Genomic DNA, 11,010 nt, shown 5'->3' on the forward strand with positions numbered 1-11,010 from the left:
GAAGACATTTGGGTCATAAGCAGTGGGGTAACGGGATCAGAACTTGGGAGCAGGAAGTTCACTATTGAAGTAGTCCAAAGGAACTCCGGAGTGAGGAGACAGTAGAGGCATGGACACCAACTAGGAGGCATTTTAAGCGTATGGGTGAGAAATGATGACGGCTTGAACAAAGACAGTTGGGCCAGTAATATAATAACAAGAAGGTAAAGTCAGCAGAATTTGTTGACTGGTTGGATGTGGGGAGATAAGAAAGTAAGAAATACCAAATTCTTCCCAGGCTCCTGAATTGCATCTAGTAATTGAAATGAACATTTATTTGTTCATTGCAGGTGGTAACTGCAATGAACATTTATTTGTTCTCTACCCAACTTCCTTCTTCCTAAGAGCTTCCAGATTGTCACTCAACACGACCTCCCAATCTCTCTTGTACAGCCCATGTGCTTTGGAGAAACTGAACTCTATCTTGGCTTTAGAGGTGGGCCTGGACTGACCTACATTAATTAGCACATTCCATGTGCTAATTAGTTTTTGGTTCAAGAGTGACAATGTGATCTAAACCTGCCAATCAGTGAATGGCAGAACTCTTGATTGGAATATCGGGACTGAAGTGCCCTTTCCCACTTGACAAGAACAGGGAGGTGGATTGACCTGACTTACTTGAAAACCATCTTGTGACTCCAGGCCCCAGGAAAATGGGCCATAGACTGGAGCTGACCATAGCAGACCAAAGCAAGGATAGATCCCCAGTGGTATCCTCAGGCTATTGGATCAACCAACCATGAAGTCCTTGACTCTCTTGTTATAAAGCCTAGAAACCCCCTTATTCTTTAAGCCAGTTCAAATTGGATTTTTATGTTACTTGCCATATAAAGACACAGGTTAATTGCCACTTTAGTACAGTAGGCAGCACATCAGTCTCATAAAGATACAGGTCGTTGGGTAGATGGTGGTGCCATTAACCAGGAAATGCAAAGCAAAAAGAGGGACTGGTTTGAAAGGAGAGATGCTTTGTCCTGAACTTGCACAATCCCACATCTTTGCTTGATGTTGATCCTTGGGCCTAGAAAGTCCTACTCATAATCTAAGGTCCTATTCTGATGGCCCTTCCTCTAAAACAGTGTAAACCCCTCTTATATCCAGTTGAGAATTCACCATGCCTTCTGAACCTGCGTACATTTTGGACATGGCTCTATCATTGCTTTTTTTTTTTTTAAGTCTTGCTCTGTTGCCCAGGCTGAAGTGCAGTGGTGTGGCATGTTCATAGCTCATTGCAGCCTCAACCTCCTGGGTTCAAGTAGTCCTCCCACCTCAACCTCCTGAGTAGCTGCTACTATAGGCATGCATCACTACACTCAGATAATTTTTTTAAAAATTATTTTTGAGCCGGGCGCGGTGGCTCAAGCCTGTAATCCCAGCACTTTGGGAGGCCGAGACGGGCGGATCACGAGGTCAGGAGATCGAGACCATCCTGGCTAACACGGTGAAACCCCGTCTCTACTAAAATACAAAACTAGCCGGGCGAGGTGGTGGGCGCCTGTAGTCCCAGCTATTCGGGAGGCTGAGGCAGGAGAATGGCGTAAACCCAGGAGGCGGAGCTTGCAGTGAGCTGAGATCTGGCCACTGCACTCCAGTCCGGGCGACAGAGCGAGACTCCGCCTCAAAAAAAAAAAAAAAAAAATTATTTTTATAGATGGGATCTTGCTGTGTTGCCCAGGTTGGTCTCAAATGCCTGGGCTCAAGTGATCATTCTGCCTCAGCCTCCCAAAGTTCTGGGATTACAGGCATGAGCCACTAAACCCACCTATTATTGCTTTTATCACCTCATGTTACCATGTTCTCCTCTGGGTGCTGACTGATCTCCCTGACAGTCAAGAACACATCGTACTCATCTTTATGTACAGGTTTGCAGCCCCAATGCATCTAATAGGCACCTAAACATCTTGATGAGTAAATGAAAGCTGTTTCACCCATTTTCTTTTCAAGCTAATGAACCTGCTCACCACCCCACTCATTTGGACTGAGAGAAACTGGCTATCAGACCAGGGAATAAATTACTTATCAAGTTACCAGAAAAATCTGAAAATATAGGAATGGTAGGAAAGGGTAATTTTATGGGATTGAAAACACAGAAAAAGAAAACTTGAATTAACAAGTTACCTCTATAATAATGATGTGATGTGTTTACATCTGTTGGCTTTAGTAGCCACAGCCAACAGTTTTCCACAGTGGTTGGACCATTTTACACTTCTGTGAGGAGGTTCCACTTGATTCACAGCCTTGCCAACGCTTTTCTGTCCTTTTCATTTTAGCCATTCTGGTGGGTGGTATTGCATTTGGGTTTTAATTTACATTGTCTTCATGACTACTGAAATTGGAAACATTTTTATGAGTTAATTTTCTCTGATCTTTTTTTCTCAGCTTTTTATTATGAAAATCTTCACCCACAGAAAAGTTGAAAGGCTGGCATAATGAACATGCATATACTTAGTACCTAGATTCAAACAGTTGTTAGCTTTTTGCTATATTTGCTTTGTGTATGTGTATGTGTGTATAATTGTTTTGCTGATCCATTGTAAAGTAAGTTGCAATCATAATGACACTTGATCTATATACCAGTATCTCCTACAAATAGACATTTTTCTATATAATGATAAAACTATGATCATATCTAACACGATTGATATGGTTTGGCTCTATGTACCCACCCAAGTCTCATCGTGAATTGTAATCCCCACATGTTGAAGGAGGGAGGTGATTGGATCATGGGGTGGTTTCCTCCATGCTGTTCTCATGATAGTGAGCGAGTTCTCACAAGATGTGATGGTTTGAAAAGTGGCAGTTTTTTCTTCTCTCTTCTCCCCGCTGCCGCCTAGTTAAGAAGGTGACTGCTTCCCCTTCTGCCGTGATTGTAAATTTCCTGAGGCCTCCTCAGCCATGCAGAACTATGAGTCAATTAAATCTCTTTCCTTTATAAATTATCCAGTCTCAGGGAAGTTCTTTACGGCAGTGCAAAAACAGACTAATACACAATTAACAACAATTTCCTAAAAATATTGTGTAGTGGTCTGTGTGCAAGTCTCCTCAGTTGTCCGCAAAGTACCCGTAATCTACTTTTTTGAACTAGAAGCCAATCAAGGCCAAATCCTTGCATTTGATTGTTATAGCACTTTAAACAGACACCCCCACCCCATTTTCCCCATCCCTCATCCATGACATTGAGTTTTTGGAGAGTCAAATTCTGTTCTAGAAGTCTATATAAAGATTTTTTTTTTTTGAGATGGAGTCTCTCTGTCACCCAGGTTGGGGTGCAGTGGCGCAATCTCAGCTCACTGCAAGCTCTGCCTCCCAGGTTCACGCCATTCTCCTGCCTCAGCCTCCCAAGTAGCTGGGACTACAGGTGCCCAACACCACGCCCAGCTAATGTTTTGTATGTTTAGTAGAGACGGGGTTTCACCATGTTAGCCAGGATGGTCTCAATCTCCTGACTTCATGATCCGCCCACCTCGGCCTCCCAAAGTGCTGGGATTACAAGCATGAGCCACCATGCCCAGCCAAGTCCATATAAAGATTTAAGAAAAAAAACACTCCAAAACTTCATTGGCCTCAAACGATTATTTTATCATATTTTACGATTTTGTCAATTGTGAATTCAGGCAGAGCCCAGTCAAGCAATTCCTCTTTTTCGCATGACATTGACAAGGTCTCTTGGTGGTATCCACTTGTCATATGGATATGGTCTGAAGGCTCCAAGATGGCTTCTGCACACTCATGTCTGAGACCTTGGTTGGGATGGCAGGAAGGCTGTGATTAGCTGGGACTGCCCACCAGAGCATGTCCATGTTGCCTCCCTGGCTAGCATGGTCTCAGAGGGGTCAGTTTCCTTACATCCTGACTCCTGGCTCTGAGGGGGGTGTTTTGGGGAACAGGACAGGAGCTGCATTACCTTTTATGATCCAGTATCAGGAGTCACACAGCGTCACTTCCATCAGGCTCTGTTGTTGCTCCCATTATGCTCTGTGACAAAGCCCACCCAGATTCAGAGAATTTACAGCTGTGTTTTTGATTTTTGGGTTTTGTGTTGTTGTTTTTCTGTCACCCAGGCTGGAACACAATGGCACAATCACAGTTCACTGCAACCTCAACCTTCTGGGATCAGGCGATCCTCCCACCTCAGCTTCCCAAGTAGCTGGGACTACAGGCACACACACCACCATGCCTGGCTAATTTTTGGACTTTTTGTAGAGGCAGGATCTCACCATGTTGCCCAGGCTGGTCTCGAACTCCAGGGCTCAAGCAATCCTCCCACCTCTGCCTCACAAAGTGCTGAGTTTATTAGGCATGAGCCACCATATCCGGCCTGTTTTCAAAACTGCCATGGTCTGCCCTCTGGCCACAAATAATTTGCCTTTCTCTCACATGCAAAACATGTACCCCTTTCCAAGACTCCGCCAAAGTCTCATCCCATTGTGACATCGGGCCGGACTCTTTGAGGTCTGCCCTTCTTGGGCTCCCTGTGAAGCTGCTGTGCAACTACACCCTCAGGAGTCCTCAAAGCATTGCTGTCTAGCTGAGAGGTGCTAGGAGGCATGCCCTTTAGATTCTTAGCTCTTTGTGTAACTAAGAGAGCACAAAGCACCATCCTACATCTTTCTGAGGTCATTAACAAGGGTCTTAGAGTTATGGATTTCCTGAGACAATATTTTACAAGCATTGCCCTTGTAAAAATACTCCACAGTCTGATTTTGTCTGCTTGTTTCCTCTTGGTGACATTGAACTTCTCAAATCCCCCTCCCTTACCTTCATTTTCCATGTAAAATTAGGTTTTGATGCTTAATTGAATTCAGGTTAAATATTTAGGCACAAATACTTCATAGGTGATTCAGTATACATACTGCATGATATCTATAGGTACATCATGTCAGGTCATCCTGTATTAACAGGTTAGGTCTCATCATTTTCATAGAGTGGCGACCCCAGATCTCTCCATTGTGAAAATGTACATTTTCATCTTTGTGATCTTTGTGATTTGCATGGGATGTATGGGGTGGTATTATGAAAAATGCAAAATGCCTCACAATTCATGTCATTCTAGTACAGGGGCTGTTCTTATCATGGTGTCCTTCCCATTTTAGTTTGTACCATGGAATCAAGTTCTGACCTGGCTCTTGTGAATACAGCTCTTTCATCTCGTGTGCCAGCACCTGCTCCTGCTCCAGGTATCTGTTGACCAAGCTGGGAATATCCCTAAACTAGCTTTCACTTCCTTGGTAGTCATTTGCCTACCTTCGGTTAAGCTGTGTTCGTCTTTGCTCCAGGTTTGCTGTCAGTCGGATCCTGTCTGCTTTCTATCTTCCAGGAATTCCCGTATCCTTCCGGTCTTCTGGTGGCCCTCTTTATTGTGTTCCTGTTTTTGTGGGTTTCATATGTACATATCAAATGCCCACTGACAGACAGAATGTATTGTGTAAGGAGATTTGAGGCAGGAAGTAGGGAGATAGTGTGTGTGCTTGTGTTCAGTCAGATGTCTCTAGCCAACCTTTGCTCTTGGGAAACTATATCTCAGGGCAATGATGAAGGAATATCACATGTATTAAGTCATCACATTGTACTATACATATATATGTATGTGTATATATAAATATCATTATTATTTACCAATTAAAAATTCAAAAATAAACTTTAAAAAAGTTTCAGAACATGAAGATAGAGACCAGATTGTTATGGACTGTGTTTTGTGTCACCTCAACACTTGCAGTTTGAAGCCCTAACCTTTAATGTGACTAAATTTGGAGACAGAGTGCTTCAAAATGGTAATTAAGGTTAAATGAGATCCTAAGGGTGGAGCTCCAATCCAATATGACTGGTGTCTTATAAGAAGAGAAAGACTCCAAGGATGCATGCACACAGAGGAATAGCCATGTGAGCACATAGCGAGATGACAGCCATCTGCATGCAAGGAGAGAGGCCTCGGAGAAACCAGCCCTGCCTGATGAAGTTGAATTAACAGGTACCTCTCTTATAATGATGCAATAGCTTCTTCTTTGCAAGTTAAGAGGGACACACACACACACGCACATACACGCACATACAATATCTCTCAATATATAAGACGGGTTAACAATTTCTGTTAGTGCTGCTGAAGACTGTGGGAAGAATCTAAAATTGGTGCTACCCACACACAAGGTTGCATCATGCCCATCAATTTATTTTGATCTCATGGAAGGCGTTTTGGAGCAGTGCTCAAGAAATAGCTCAACCAAAAGAACATCTAAATTATGTAAAAATGAACTCCAATGGTTCAGATCTATTAATCTTTCGTAGTAAGATTTCAAACATGGTACTGTAATTCCAAAACACAAATAACTGTAATAATTTGATCTCATAGGAGATAAATTCTACCTAATTTTTTGCAGGAAAAAGTTGGAGAACAATACTTTATCACCTTCAAATATATTTGGTAACTGGAACTGAAGGGGAGACAAGTGTAGCCAAGCCTAGACCAAGGATGATCATCAATAATGACAGCTATTTAACAGATGATCATCAATAATGACAGCCATTTGACAAATGTTCATGGAGTGCTTGCTATGTCCCAGGTATTCTCTGAGGTGCTGAGGACGCAGCACTAAACAAACATGAATAATGATGATAAGAAAGACATTTATTGAGCTCTTATTGTGGGCTAGGCCCTGAGCTCAGTGCTTTGTATACAGCTGACCCTTGAATAACATGGGTTGGTTTGAACTGCGTGAGTCCCCACTTATACGTGAAGCTTTTTTCAATAAAAGTTATACCATGGGCTGGGCATGGTGGCTCACGCCTGTAATCCCAACACTTTGGGAAGCCAAGGTGGGCGGATCACAAGGTTAGGAGTTCGAGACCAGCCTTACCAACATGGCGAAACCTCATCTCTACTAAAAATACAAAAACTAGCCGGGTGTGGCAGCCTGTGCCTGTAATCCCAGCTACCCAGGAGGCTGAGGCCAGAGAATCACTTGAACCCGGAAGGCGGAGGTTACAGTGAGCCGAAGTCGTGTCACTGCACTCCAGCCTGGGCAACAGAGCGAAACTCCATCTCAAAAAAAAAAAAAAAAAAACTGTATACCATGTGTGTCTGACTCTCCTACCTTCCCTTGCAAGTCCTCCACTTCTTTCACCTTGGCTACCCCTGAGATAGCAAGACCAGCCCTTCCTCTTCCTCCTCCTCCTCAGTCTATACAACATGAAGATGACAATGATGAAGGCCTTTATCATGACTCACTTCCACTCAATGAATAGTAAATGTATTTTCTCTTCCTTATGGTTTTCTTAACATTTTCTTTTATTTGGCTTACTTTATTATAAGAATACAGTATATAATACATATAATACGCAAAATATCTGTTAACTGTTCAATAACGCTTCTGTATATAATACATATAACATGTAAAATATCTGTTATCAACTGTTATCAATAAGGCTTCTGGTCAACAGCAGACTAGTAGTAGCTAAGTTTTTGGGAAGTCAGAAGTTATATGTAAGCCAGTGGCTCACACCTATAATCCCAGCACTTTGGGAGGCTGAGGTAGGAGGATTGCTTGAGGCCAGGAGTTCGAGACCAGCCTGGGCAACATAGCAAGATCTCACCTCAATAAAAATTTTAAAAATAATTTTTTAAATTTAAAATGTTATATGTAGATTTTTGACTGTGTAGGGGTCAGTGCCCTGACCTTCTCATTGTTCGAGGGCCAACTGGGTATTAGCTTATTTGTCCTACCCGCACCACAACTCTGTGAGCTGCTATCATTATCTCCATTTTACAGATACAGAAGCTTCTGAGAGGTAACTCACCCAAGGTTACAAATCCAATTAAAGTGGTAAAAATTGGACCCTACTCAGGCCTGTTGGCTTCCTGAAGTAACACAGCAATTGACTAGAAACAGCTGCTGGAAATGCTTCATAGGTAGGGAACTAGGCCATTTAAAATTGTATTTGCTTAAGCATTCCTTTTTTACAGTTGATATAAAGGTAAAATTCAGTACAGTTCTATGAAAACTCAACAAAATCTACATTACTGGAGCCCAATCAATGAACTTTCATCATGATATTAATGACTTAAGCTCATGGATCTACAGAATTATATTGTGACTAGCATGTATCTTGGCAAACAATTTTTTTTTTTTTTTTTTTTTTGAGACAGAGTCTCCCTCTGTCCCCCTGGCTGGAGTACAGTGGCATAATCTCGGCTCACTGCAACCTCCACCTGCCAGGTTCTAGCAATTCTCCTGCCTCAGCCTCCCAAGTAGCTGGGACTACAGGTGTACACCACCATGCCTGGCTAAGTGTTTGTATTTTTAGTAGAGATGGGATTTCACCGGGCTGGCCAGGCTGATCTCGAACTCCTGACCTCGTGATCTGCCCGCCTCGGCCTCCCAAAGTGCTGGAATTACAGGCATGAACCACCGCGACCGGCCCAGCAAATTATTTTTTAACCACTTTAACTTAGTATTTTCAGTGTTTTACTGCTACATTTCGTAACCACTATAATACCTACATATCATCTGTACTATTATTTACTTAAAACTTTTACTTGATGTTTTAAAGGAAATTTAATATTACTGCTCTAAATAAAGAGACACTAAATCACTCAATAAATACTTACAAAGTGCCCAATACACACTAGGCAGCAGTGACATAGCATTGAAAAAGAAACTAAAAAATATCCCCACCCTCATGGAGCTAATGTTCTATTAGGGGTAACAGACAATAAACTAGATAAATGGCCGGGCATGGTGACTCATGCCTGTAATGCCAACACTTTGAGAGGCCTAGGCAGGCAGATCACTTGAGTTCAGGAGTTCAAGACCAGCCTGGCCAACATGTGAAACCCCGTCTCTACTAAAAATACCAAAGTTAGCTGGGTGTGGTGGCAGATGCCTGTAATCCCAGCTACTCAGGAGGCTGAGGCAAGAGAATCACTTGAAACCGGGAGGTGGAGGTTGCAGTGAGTAGAGATTGTGCCATTGCACTCCAGCCTGGGCAACAAGAGCAAAACTCCTTCTCAAAAGAAAAATAACAAAGTAAAATAAACAAGATAAGTAAAATATATAGTTAGAGACTGATCAGTGCTGAAGGGAAAGGTGGGTGTCGGTCCATTCTGTGCTGCTGTAACAGAATAGCTGAGACTTGGTAATTTCTAAATAACAGAAATTTATTCTCTCATAATTCTGGAGGCTGGGAAGTCCAAGATCAAGGCACCGGCATCTGATGAGGGCCTTCTTGCTGTCCTCACATGGTGGAAGTCAGAAGGGCCAACAGGGGGACAAATTCTGTGTTCTCACACGGCATGTGGAGAGAGAGAACCCACTCCCCCAACCCCTTTTTATAATGGCATTAATCCATTCTTGAGGGTAGAACCCTCATGATCTAAACACTTCCCATTAGACCTCACATCCCAACATCGTTGTATTGGGGATTATGTTTCCAACGCATGAATTTTGCGGGGTATTGTCAAACCACAGCAGGGGGTATCAAGTGTGTAAGTTAAAACTGTTGTTAAATAGTTAAAATTTTAGATAGGGTGGCCAGGGAAAACCTCATCGCGAGAGTGACTTTTGAGTAAAGACCTGAAAGGGACAAGCCATGTGAAAATCCAAGAGAAACACAATTCAGGTAGCAGAACAGACAATGCAAAGCACTGAGGATCAAGTGTGTCTGGGATGCTTAAGGAACAACAGGGAGGTCATGGGCAGAAGCAAGGAGACTAGAGAGCTAATGCAAAAATTCAAGAAAGAGGTGATGGTGACTTAAACCAGAATGATGAGAAATGGTCAGATTCTAGAAATATGAATGTTAAGTCAACATTTGCTGATGGGCCACTACAAAGTGTAAGGGTTAGGAGAGGAGATCAAGGAAAACCCCAAAATTTTGGCCTGAGCAGACAACTGGAAGGATGGTGCCCAATACATTTCTTTTTTCTTTCTTTTTCTTTCAATGAACCATGTGCACAGTTTTCATATTTCTCCTTTTCTCCCCACCCCAGATTTGCATTTCTGTCACTTGCACCACAACCTCCTCACTCAATGAAAGAAATTTAGAAAGCACTGGGATTCAAAAGAACAGATGTAAAAGTTGCTTGAGGTTTTGCTCATCTAAAGCCTGTGTGTTCTTTGGAGGCTGTGACTTTTGAGGGCAAGTCATTAAAGCTAAAGCAGCCCCTGCCCTGTTCACCAAAAACACTTGTTCTAAGTTATAAAACACTGCAGTTCTATGATTCTGAAATCTTGAAAGGATTATAATGAAAAAAATACTCTATTTTCAAGGATCCAGCAGACATTTTTCAGAATACTGAAATTTTGTATATTGTAAATATGCCAAATATACTCTGAATATTATCAGTATCAGCTTTCTCAGAGAACAGAAATACTACTGGCTCTTAGGATTTAAGCTATTAATACATATCTGTGCTTGAAAACCACATGCCACTTTTGTCAAATGAATTGATGCAGTTCAGCATCATAAGCTGAAATATTCGTTAATTTCACCTTTTTCTGATTTATTCACTTGTTCATTACTTCAACAAAAGGATAGTTTAAAAAGAGTAACAATATATACACAATGATAGTTTCATGATGAGCCAAGACATTAAATAAGACAAATAAGGCAATCTGATTTTATGTTAAACATTGGCCTGTTACTTTATTATTAAAATAATAGTGGTATTTGAGTTTGGAGCCAGTATTCTAGTCTTTGTATGAAGATAATGCCTTTCTTTGGCATCAATAAATCAGTATGCATCTATCTTAATTATATCAGCATAAAAAATAGCTTACTGTCCTTGGCAGTAAATAACATTGCCTTCAATTAGCCAAATTATATTTCTATCTCAAACTACATCCAGTACCATATATCCATGTCATCAGAGAAATTTTAATTATCACTGCAGATTGTGTTTATTTTTACATTGGACTGTATCACAAACCGAACATTTAAAATATGAAAAAGGAAAAAACCTTCATATAACTGCCTCTC

The sequence above is a fragment of the Rhinopithecus bieti genome, unplaced genomic scaffold (assembly GCF_001698545.2).
Source record: "Rhinopithecus bieti isolate Rb0 unplaced genomic scaffold, ASM169854v2 scaffold_11161, whole genome shotgun sequence".
Lineage (NCBI taxonomy): Eukaryota > Metazoa > Chordata > Mammalia > Primates > Cercopithecidae > Rhinopithecus > Rhinopithecus bieti.